Below are 9654 nucleotides of genomic sequence, written 5' to 3'. Positions count from 1 at the left end.
CCCACCCAATAAAGCTCAACAACTTTTGTGTCCGGATTTTCACTTTTTGAAATATGGCAACCCTAGGCAGGACCAATTGACTCAACTCTACGATTCTATGATAGGATGCCTGGATTCGAAGCCGGAGGATGCAGCTATCCCTTTACATCTTTTGTCACTTCTTTGCCTTTGCGGGCCAAAGGAGATAAAGCAGTTGCAGTATATATGCCCTTCTCTCTCTCTGGCCCATTGCACAAGGGCTGGGCTCCAGGCATGTCGCACAGCAAGCGAGCGAGTTGGCCAACAGGACTTGGCAAGGAGTGAGCAAGACAAGGTGTGGCTGCTTTATTTCCTCCCGCATTAGGAGATTCAGTTACATAGGGACAGTTTTCAGCCTACGCTGAAAGCAAAGGGGGAAAATAAGCAGGATGTTCAGGAGTCAGGAAGTCAGGGCTTCAGCGTTCTGCGTGTTGCTTAACATCCCTCACAAAAATACACACACACACACGGAAATATCCTTAGTTCAAAAGGTTAATCTGTCTTGCCAAAGTAGGGCTTCTTTGGCACAGGGTTTTGTAAAGAGATTTCATTCTCTTTAAGCTCAGAGCATACATGGTTTGTGGCCATTTCCTGGAACCGATAGCTTCCAATGAAGGCAGGGGTCTGCAGCCTCTGCGGACCCAGGGACCTATTTATTGAAGGGAAAAAACCTAAGAAACTGTTGTGCGCACCACAAAATACCCATTTCACCAAGAGGGAGAAAATGGCAATGTTCAGAATGTTTCCCCCGCCACCCAAACCCGGGCAGAACGCTGATAACTCCAAAATAAAATACACAGGGTTGGTGGGTGGGATCAGACAACATCCCACCAAAAACAAGCAACAAACAACTCCACACCCAAAGCCATTTAAAAAGGAGGGGGGGTGCAAGACAGAAGGATGGCCATCTGTCATGGATGCCTTGGCCCAGATTCCTGCATTGCAGGGGGTTGGACTAGATAACCCTTGGGACCCCTTCCAACCCTACAGTTCTATGATTCTATAGGGCCTCAACAGATGCCATGGTCTGAGCGTGCCATGGTGCCCAGGGGCATATTTGGGACCCCAGATGTAGGAGTTGATGATCTCAGTTTGAAAAATCCCCCACAGGATAACATTGCTGGCATTATTTCCAATTTCTGGGACCATGGGAGCTCATTAAACTTCAATCCCAGGGACCTGCAAGCTAATCTCTCCCACTTTGAGTGGGAAAATCCCTGCTGATTTCCATCTCTTCTACTTTAAATCCTGTTCTTTTAAGTGCAGCCATTGTTCTGGTTACTTTAATCCTTGCAGGGATTTCCAGTGCAATGTTATATTACCAAATAAGGTAGGAATCCGCTTGTTTTGGCATCTCAAAACTACAGGAGATGTTGGAGATGACTGACTGAATCTCCAGTCTAAATCTTTGTAAAAAATTAAGGGCAGGAAGGCCTGATGAGGACTGAGACTACAATGCTGGGAGAATTTTGTGGGGACCACTTTCCTGAAGAAAACCTCTGGAGCTGCTATTTGCCCTATTAAGGGGCAGCGTACAATACAAACATGAGAGTTTTCCTCCATTGCCATAGATGTGATCCTAACCTTCCCATAGATATTTTCCCCAGACTTTTAAAGGCAAAAGAGATACACATCCATAGCATTTCTTTTAGTTTGGCTTTCAGCTCAGCTCTCTGCCAGTTAATAAATGTGAAGCCTGAGCTTAGATTTAGGGCCTCACAAGTAGTATTGGCTAGCAATGGCTATAAAAAAAAAACTACAGAAGAAAATAATATAGATTGGCCAGCACAACTTGTGAGTCCACCAGGCCCAAAGCAGCCAACCATCCACATAACACGGCCTTCCAGATGGATGGGACAGCATCCCTGGTTTTTAATTTGTTTGTTTTTCAATTCCCAACAGGCAGCAAAACAAGGTGACTTCTAGAGCCCTTGGTGTGGGCCACCATCCATGGCCGGTCCGGTGTGCTTGACTTGGCGAGGAGGAGTTGTATAACTTGTGTCAGAAATTGTTGAAGAAAACTAGACAGGCAGGCTCATACCCTGCAAGTGTCCCAGAAAAACTGGGACATCCCGTTTCCCAACCCCCACCCCACAAGAGTACAGTGGCCATTTGGGGCACCATGATTTCACCCCAAAACAGTGCTACTTTCAGGGCTCCGATCTCACTCCATGCCCCAAAATGTGTGTTTTGGGGTGCTGTGAGAGCAACCTCCCCCCCCCCAAAGCATGTCTTTTTGCCTCTGTGATCTTTTGTGGGTCATGTGACTCGCATGTGTCTCTTATAAGGAGTTGCAGAACTGCATTTTCTGGAAGAAAAAAGACATAGTGCAACCTGGCAGTAAATAAGCTCGCTCATGCCTAAGCATAAAGGTAAAGGTAAAGGGACCCCTGACCATTAGGTCCAGTCGTGGACGACTCTGGGGTTGTGGTGCTCCTCTCGCTTTATTGTCCAAGGGAGCCAGCGTACAGCTTCCGGGTCATGTGGCCAGCATGACTAAGCCGCTTCTGGCAAACCGGAGCAGCGCACAGAAACATTGTTTACCTTCCCACCGGTGTGGTACCTATTTATCTACTTGCACTTTGACGTGCTTTCGAACTGTTAGGTTGGCAGGAGCAGGGACCGAGCAACGGGAACCCACCCCATCGCAGGGATTCGAACCGCCGACCTTCTGATCGGCAAGCCCTAGGCTCTGTGGTTTAACCCACAGCACCACCCGTGTCCCATGCCTAAGCATAACTCATAGTAAATAAGATCTTGTGGTACTTTAAAGACAAAGGGTTGAAGCCAGACCAAGTTAACTGAATCCACAGTGTGAATATCAATACGGTAGGGCAAGTTAGTCGTGGCTTAATTTAAGTCCACTGATATAAATTAACTTGATCTAAGATATTTACTGTGGTAGCCTAAACTTTCATAGAGTAAAGCCAGTGCGGTAAATCTGTGGTCTTCCACCAGCAACCATCGGTCCCAGCCAGCATGGCCAATGGTCATGGATGTATTGAGTGTGTGGCTTTGTGCATTAAGATGTGCCTGTTGGTCTGTTCTAAAAAACAAAGAAACAAACCTAGAGAAAGCAACCTCTAGAAAAATGCCAGAAACACACAACAACTCAGCTTCAATGTAGCCAACCTGCTACGCAGAATCTGCCTGAAGAACAGCACCATCTAGCTTCACTCCTTATGGATGTCGAGAAAAAGCCTCCATTGGCTCAAAGACATTCCGATCGCTTAGAATTGGTTCCTGTATACAGGGAAGGAGTTATTTTACTTTTTCCATGGCCCAAGATCATCTAGAGAGCACAAAGAGCTGATGGAAGGGACAAGGGCACAATTGTGAGAGAACTCAGAAAAATGGGCAAGGAGGACCCCCCCATGACAGCAAGGAGTGCTTAACTGCATTTTAAAGGAAGCAAATAATACACACATTAGCGTAACTGGGTTTTTAGCAGAGGAGTGTTCAAGCAAAGGCAGGAATTCAATGCCTTTCTATGTCACGCCTTGTTTTGTGTGAAAATTAAAATGAATTTGCAGACTAGTTTTGCTTTCGGGAAGGGGTAAAATGAAAAACCCCACATCAGGGGAAAGCCAGGCAACTTGGGTCTCTCTAGCCCAACTCTATGGTGTAGAGCAGACACACTGTCTTGTCGCACTGCCCCATAACGGAAAGGATTGGATTCTGCCATCCATTGCTGCCACTACACGAATGCCATTCATTTCTCTCTAGGCCTGTCAATAAATGGCAGGAGTATTGGCAACCAGTTGGGTTTGGGCAGCCTAGAATTGTATTAAGGGATTATCTTCCATAAAATGAAGTATAAGCCTTCTGTGTATTAACAAAACCGGCTATGATTCACATGCTACCCGAGGTCTCTCCTGTACAATGAATGTGTCACCAAAGGTTCCTTCTTTGCCTCTGTTCCATCTGTTTAACCTTACTTTTCTTTCTCATCATGCTCCTGCTGGTACTAAGTGAGCCCCGAAACCTAGTAAACTCTTATTTCTGTTCACCTTCTGATGTCACGGCGGGTCTTTGTTACCCATGCGAATGAGTCAGAAGCCCACATGCCATACTGCCTTCCTTTCATGTCATAAAAGTTCCTAGCAAGCCTCAGGCTACAGAATTTAGCTACATGGAGAAAATGGGAAAAACCAGATTCTATTTTGCGTTTCCGAGGTCAATGGGCAACTTTGGGCAAGAGGACTGTAACAATTTTTGACATGCACTTTTGATCATGCAGGGTGCTTGAACGGTTCGCTGTACTGAAGCAAAAATGAGAGGAGGAGGAGATAAACGACCCCTTGCTTAATTTGCCACCTCAGAAATGATGTTGTGCTGCAGAAATGGTGCCTATTCTAAGACTGGGTGAATCTGTTAATTTCAGTTTCTCCCCGTTTCTAATTTTTCCAATCTGAAATTCAGTTCACCACATTTTCACACCAGTCTGATTTTTTTAAAATGCAATTTAGCAGCATTTTAGTTCAAAAAATTACGGGTGGACATGATGAGTGAAGCCTGCTTCCCTCAGGTCTGCTCCCCAAAACCATGTCCCCCCAGGCCGCCATGGATTGGCTAGGTTGAATATCAGGTTTGGCGAAGGCCGTTAAGGGGCCATTTTGTACACATTACTTGCTTGGAGAACCGCAAAATCTGGAGAAGTGCAAATTTCAAAGAATGGCTCTCAGTTCACCTATTTTGTGAGCTGCCCTGAGATCTTATGATGAAGGGCAGTATATAAATCTGATAAAATGGATTAATAAGTATAATATTGTTCCAAAAGGGCAAATTAAGTAGATCTTCAAAGGCAAACTGAATAGAATTTATCCCCATCCCGTCATGTGTTCATATCACCATATACAACACATGACATATCAACACTGCATGACTATGCAAACTGGCTAAATGGAAAAGCATTGCGGTTGAGTGAACATTATGGTCTCGGTTGCACGTCATGATAAGCAGCAAATTGTGCTGAACCATGGTTATGAATGTGCTTCTCCCTGCTATGTGGGTCCCTGCGCAACTCAGACAAGCTATACCATGGCTTGCCATGTCATCTGAACCCAAACCATAGATCGTTTGTTTCAAACAAGTGATTGCCCACAAGCCATAATACAGATGTAAACCTTTCTGGCTTGCCATTTGTGACTTGTTCGAAATAAACAAACATGTCTCCGTCTAGGTTCAGATGAGCTGAGAAGTCATAATTTGAGTCATATGCTCATCACACATCTGAGACAGGGAGTAAAGCTTATTCAGCACTCATCTTGCTTTCAGGCCGAAGGAGCTGGTGTTTGTCCTCAGACAGCTTTCCAGGCTATGTGGCCAGCATGACTAAACCACTTCTGGTGCATTGAAACACCGTGACGGAAACCAGAGTGCATGGAAACGGCATTTACCTTCCCGCCGCAGCAGTACCTATTTATCTACATGCACTGGTGTGCTTTCGAACTGCTAGGCTGGCAGGAGCTGGGACAGCAATGGGAACTCACCCTGTCGCGGGGATTTGAACCGCCAACCATCTGATCGGCAAGTTCAAGAAGCTCAGTGGTTTAGACCACAGCGCCAACCACATTGACAGGGGAGCAGTATGTTCACAATTAAACCATGCTTTAAGACAAACTGGAGCTTATAGTGACCTGGGAACCAAGCCGTTGGGTTCATGCAGACAAGTTATCACTTAAAGCTACCATCAACACGGGACAACTGAGCCTCAGTATCAGAAAAAATGGCTTCCCACTCTGGTTCCCGTCATGGCTAGGGCCACCCCAAAATTCAACACACATCAGTTTCAATAGTTCCTGGAATGTCTGTGGGTATTAGATAAAACTGGAAATGCATGGTGTATAACTAGTTAACAGAGGACGAGAGCTGTCACGACTCCACTAAATATCGAGTTCTGAGCAGATGCTTGGTTGTTTACTCCCAACTTTGAAGTACAGCTACAACTTGACATTGAAAATGGGTGAGATTTTCCTCATGTTTCCATTTGTTTGTTTCTTTTAAAGTGTACATACTTAAGAAGCAGCCTCTGAGAAAAAGGATGGCATTGCATAGAAATAATTTTTAAAGGATCTATCTATCTATCTATCTATCTATCTATCTATCTATCTATCTATCTATCTATCTCTATCTAATCTATACACTTTGCTTCCCAAATCCTTTTAGATGCTGCGCTGTAAAGAACAGGGACAGGAAGGGAAAATCTTTAGATGTACTGTACATTTCCCAAGGCAAGGTGTCTGCATCTGGAGTTGCCTCCAGACTGTCAATGTTTTGCAGGATTCAGTTGCATGCTGGAAATTTAGGATTTGCGCAATTGAAATGCCCTGTTGCAACAAATCAACTTCAAAAGAAGCCACACATTTCTTTTGCGGTTAGGAAAATGACAGGGAAATATAGACTAAAAAGATGTGGGCTAACCAACCAATTACAGTCGTACCTCGGAAGTCGAACAGAATTCATTCCAGAAGTCTGTTCGACTTCCAAAACATTCAGAAACCAAGGCACGGCTTCCGATTGGCTGCAGGAAGCTCCTGCAGCCAATCGGAAGCCGTGGAACCCACATCAGACGTTCGGGTTCCAAAGAACGTTTGCAAAACCGGAACACTCACTTCCAGGTTTGCGGTGTTCAGGAGTCAAAACGTTTGACTTGCAAAGCGTTTGGGATCCAAGGTACGACTGTAATGGGAAAGTACAAAACTACCATGTAAGCGAATCAAGATGAATAGCCATGGTCATGTAAATACCACCCCAAAACAAATCGGAATGATTGCTCAATATAGACCTCACACTATCTAACCTCTGTGCAAGCTTTGTGCAAGAAAATCTGGATGAAAGCTCAAGAAAAAGTCACCTGGAGAAACTAGGAAGCACCTCTTTCTGGTTTATGTCAAAGTAGCAAACTATTAAAAGGCAACTAATAATGGATATCAACACCTTCAATATAGGTGTCCCCCCCCACTCATATGGGGGTTATGTTCCAGCCCCCCGCACACATAAGTGAAATTGTGTAAAGTGGGGAGCACCCTCTGAACGCCCATTTTTTCCTGCTCACTCTTTGGGCTTATATACAGTTCCTCTTGTCCCGCTGCTTCCCTTAGGGGAAAACCGCTCTTTAGTGCTTCATTGGAGCAAACGGAAATTCGGGTTTCCCATGGATGGCTGTTTGTTCCAATTTATCACTAAATAGTGCGTTTTCCCTGGGAAAGGAGCAGGACAAGGGGAAAACCACTCACCCCCGTGCCAAGAAAGTGTGGGTCAAGCAGAAGTGTGGACGAGCCCTTTCTGAATATTTGCCCGTGGTACCCTCCATGCAGCCTTAAAAAGCACCTAGAGATTCCGAGTCTCCAAATACTTTATTTGAATGTCATGGTTTTAATTTTGAAATTGCTCTGAGATTAAGTTGGCAATTAGGTTGGAACAGCAATGCAATGGAATGAAACGTATTGACTGCAAAATTAAGTGTTATTACTGCAATATTGCAACACAATACAAGACAGGGTTCTCCCAAGCCTTGAAGAATCTCTGCTTCTCTGCGAAAAAAAGCTATAGGGAATTTTTACAACGGGGCAACGTATCTCTGTGCCCACACTATGGCCAAAAGACTGATACTGCTGTGTTGGGAAAATAAACGTACAGCTCCATTTATTCAAAGGCCTGACGGCAGTTGCCGTCTAGAGCCGGATTGCTTGTAGATAGAGACATTTCATGACTGAGTATTATGAAATTTGGAACTCATTTATACAACAACAACAATCTTTATTACGGTCCATAGACCCATCAATTCGTTACCAAGCAATACACAGCGATACATATGCTTTAAGATGGCGTCGTTAGTGGTAGCACTGTTTTGATCTCTGTGTAAGTAATGCGGTTTTAATCTTTTAAACTAATTCCCATTAATACAAAATGCAGTAGGTTGGTGGGAAGGGGGGAAATGATAGTTAGTGCATTTGAAATAATATATCTATTTGGATAATATCAATATTAAAGGTAAAGGTAAAGGGGGCCCTGACCATCAGGTCCAGTTGTGTCCGACCCTGGGGTTGCGGCGCTCATCTCGCTCTATAGGTCGAGGGAGCCGGCATTTGTCCGCAGACAGCTTCCGGGTCATGTGGCCAGCATGACAAAGCTGCTTCTGGCGAACCAGAGCAGTTCACGGAAACGCCGTTTACCTTCCCGCCGGAGCGGTCCCTATTTATCTACTTGAACTTTTTTGATGTGCTTTCGAACTGCTAGGTTGGCAGGAGCTGGGACCGAGCAACGGAAGCTCACCCCGTTGCAGGGATTCGAACCGCCAACCTTCTGATCAGCAAGCCCTTGACTCTGTGGTTTAACCCACAGTGCCACCTGGGTCCCTAATATCAATATTAGGTAAGTATATATGGAATTCTAACTGTTATGGTGATATATTGTGCCTTAAAAAATAAATAATGAAACAATATATTTAAAAGCATCTTGACGGCTGCAGTATATCCTATAATGGCTTTGCCTAATCGCAAAGCTGGACCCTCCCAAATCCTCCCCCCTCTAAAGAACCACAGAAAGCATGGGACCACAGCCTTGTACCCAGCGCATTAATTCTACCTTTTAGATCTGCTGCAGCAGCACAAACAATGACTTGTGTTCAGTACTAGCTCACGTTGTGCCCCCTTGGAGGCTTAACTTAGCAGCCTACCCACTGTCAGCTGTCATCAGCCTCTGCATTCTGGGGAGAGAGAGAGCAACGTTCAAGCGGGCTGGAAAATTCCATATTAGGAAAGATGAAACCTGCTTTTGTTCATAGGTTGAGCTGGTAAATCTGTACCTGTATAAATAGTTCTCCCGCGTTATTCAAGGAGATTGTTCACTGAGTCATAGGATGGAAGGGGCCAGATGGCCATCCTGCCTTGGATCAGTGCCATGAAAAAAGTTCTGTAGAAACCTGCACCAACGTATTCTATTAGGAGTAGGTAAAGGGATGCGGGTGGCGCTGTGGTGTAAACCACTGAGCCTCTTGGGCTTGCCGATCAGAAGGTCGACGGTTTGAATCCCTGCGACGGGGTGAGCTCTCATTGCTCTGTCCCAGCTCCTGCCAACCTAGCAGTTCGAAAGCACGCCAGTGCAAGTAGATGAATAGGTACTGCGGCGGTGGGAAGGTAAACGGCGTTTCCGTGCGCTCTGGTTTCCGTCACAGTGTCCCATTGCGCCAGAAGCGGTTGAGACTGTAACATTACAGGAGCCCTCCCCAACATGGTGGTTTCTCAATGGTTCAGCCTTCACCAGCATGGTCAGGAATAGTGAGTGCTGAAGTTTGGCAATGGTTTTGGTCAACAGCATCAGGATATGGCAGTGCTTTAGCTTTCCTGCCCATTAAAAAACGGCTGCCGTTTCATCAAATGGCTGGAAGTAAATAACTGCTTTCAGGGACATCAGAGATGAGGAAAGAGTCCATTTTTATTTTTCTGTTTCTCATTTTTTTTCAATCTTGAGCTCAGACATCCACATTTCTTTTCTTTTTAGTCTTTCAAAAATATTATTTTTATTGGATTTTGTATGATTTTCACGAAGCTAAATAGGAACACATTAGTTTGTGATTTGATTTATTTTATTTTTAAAAAAAGTCATCATGAAAATTGGCCCACGTTCTTCGAG

This window comes from Zootoca vivipara, chromosome 7, assembly GCF_965207765.1.
Source record: "Zootoca vivipara chromosome 7, rZooViv2.hap1.1, whole genome shotgun sequence".
NCBI lineage: Eukaryota > Metazoa > Chordata > Lepidosauria > Squamata > Lacertidae > Zootoca > Zootoca vivipara.
The sequence above is the reverse complement of the archived record's forward strand: the minus strand, read 5'-3'. Positions refer to the sequence as shown.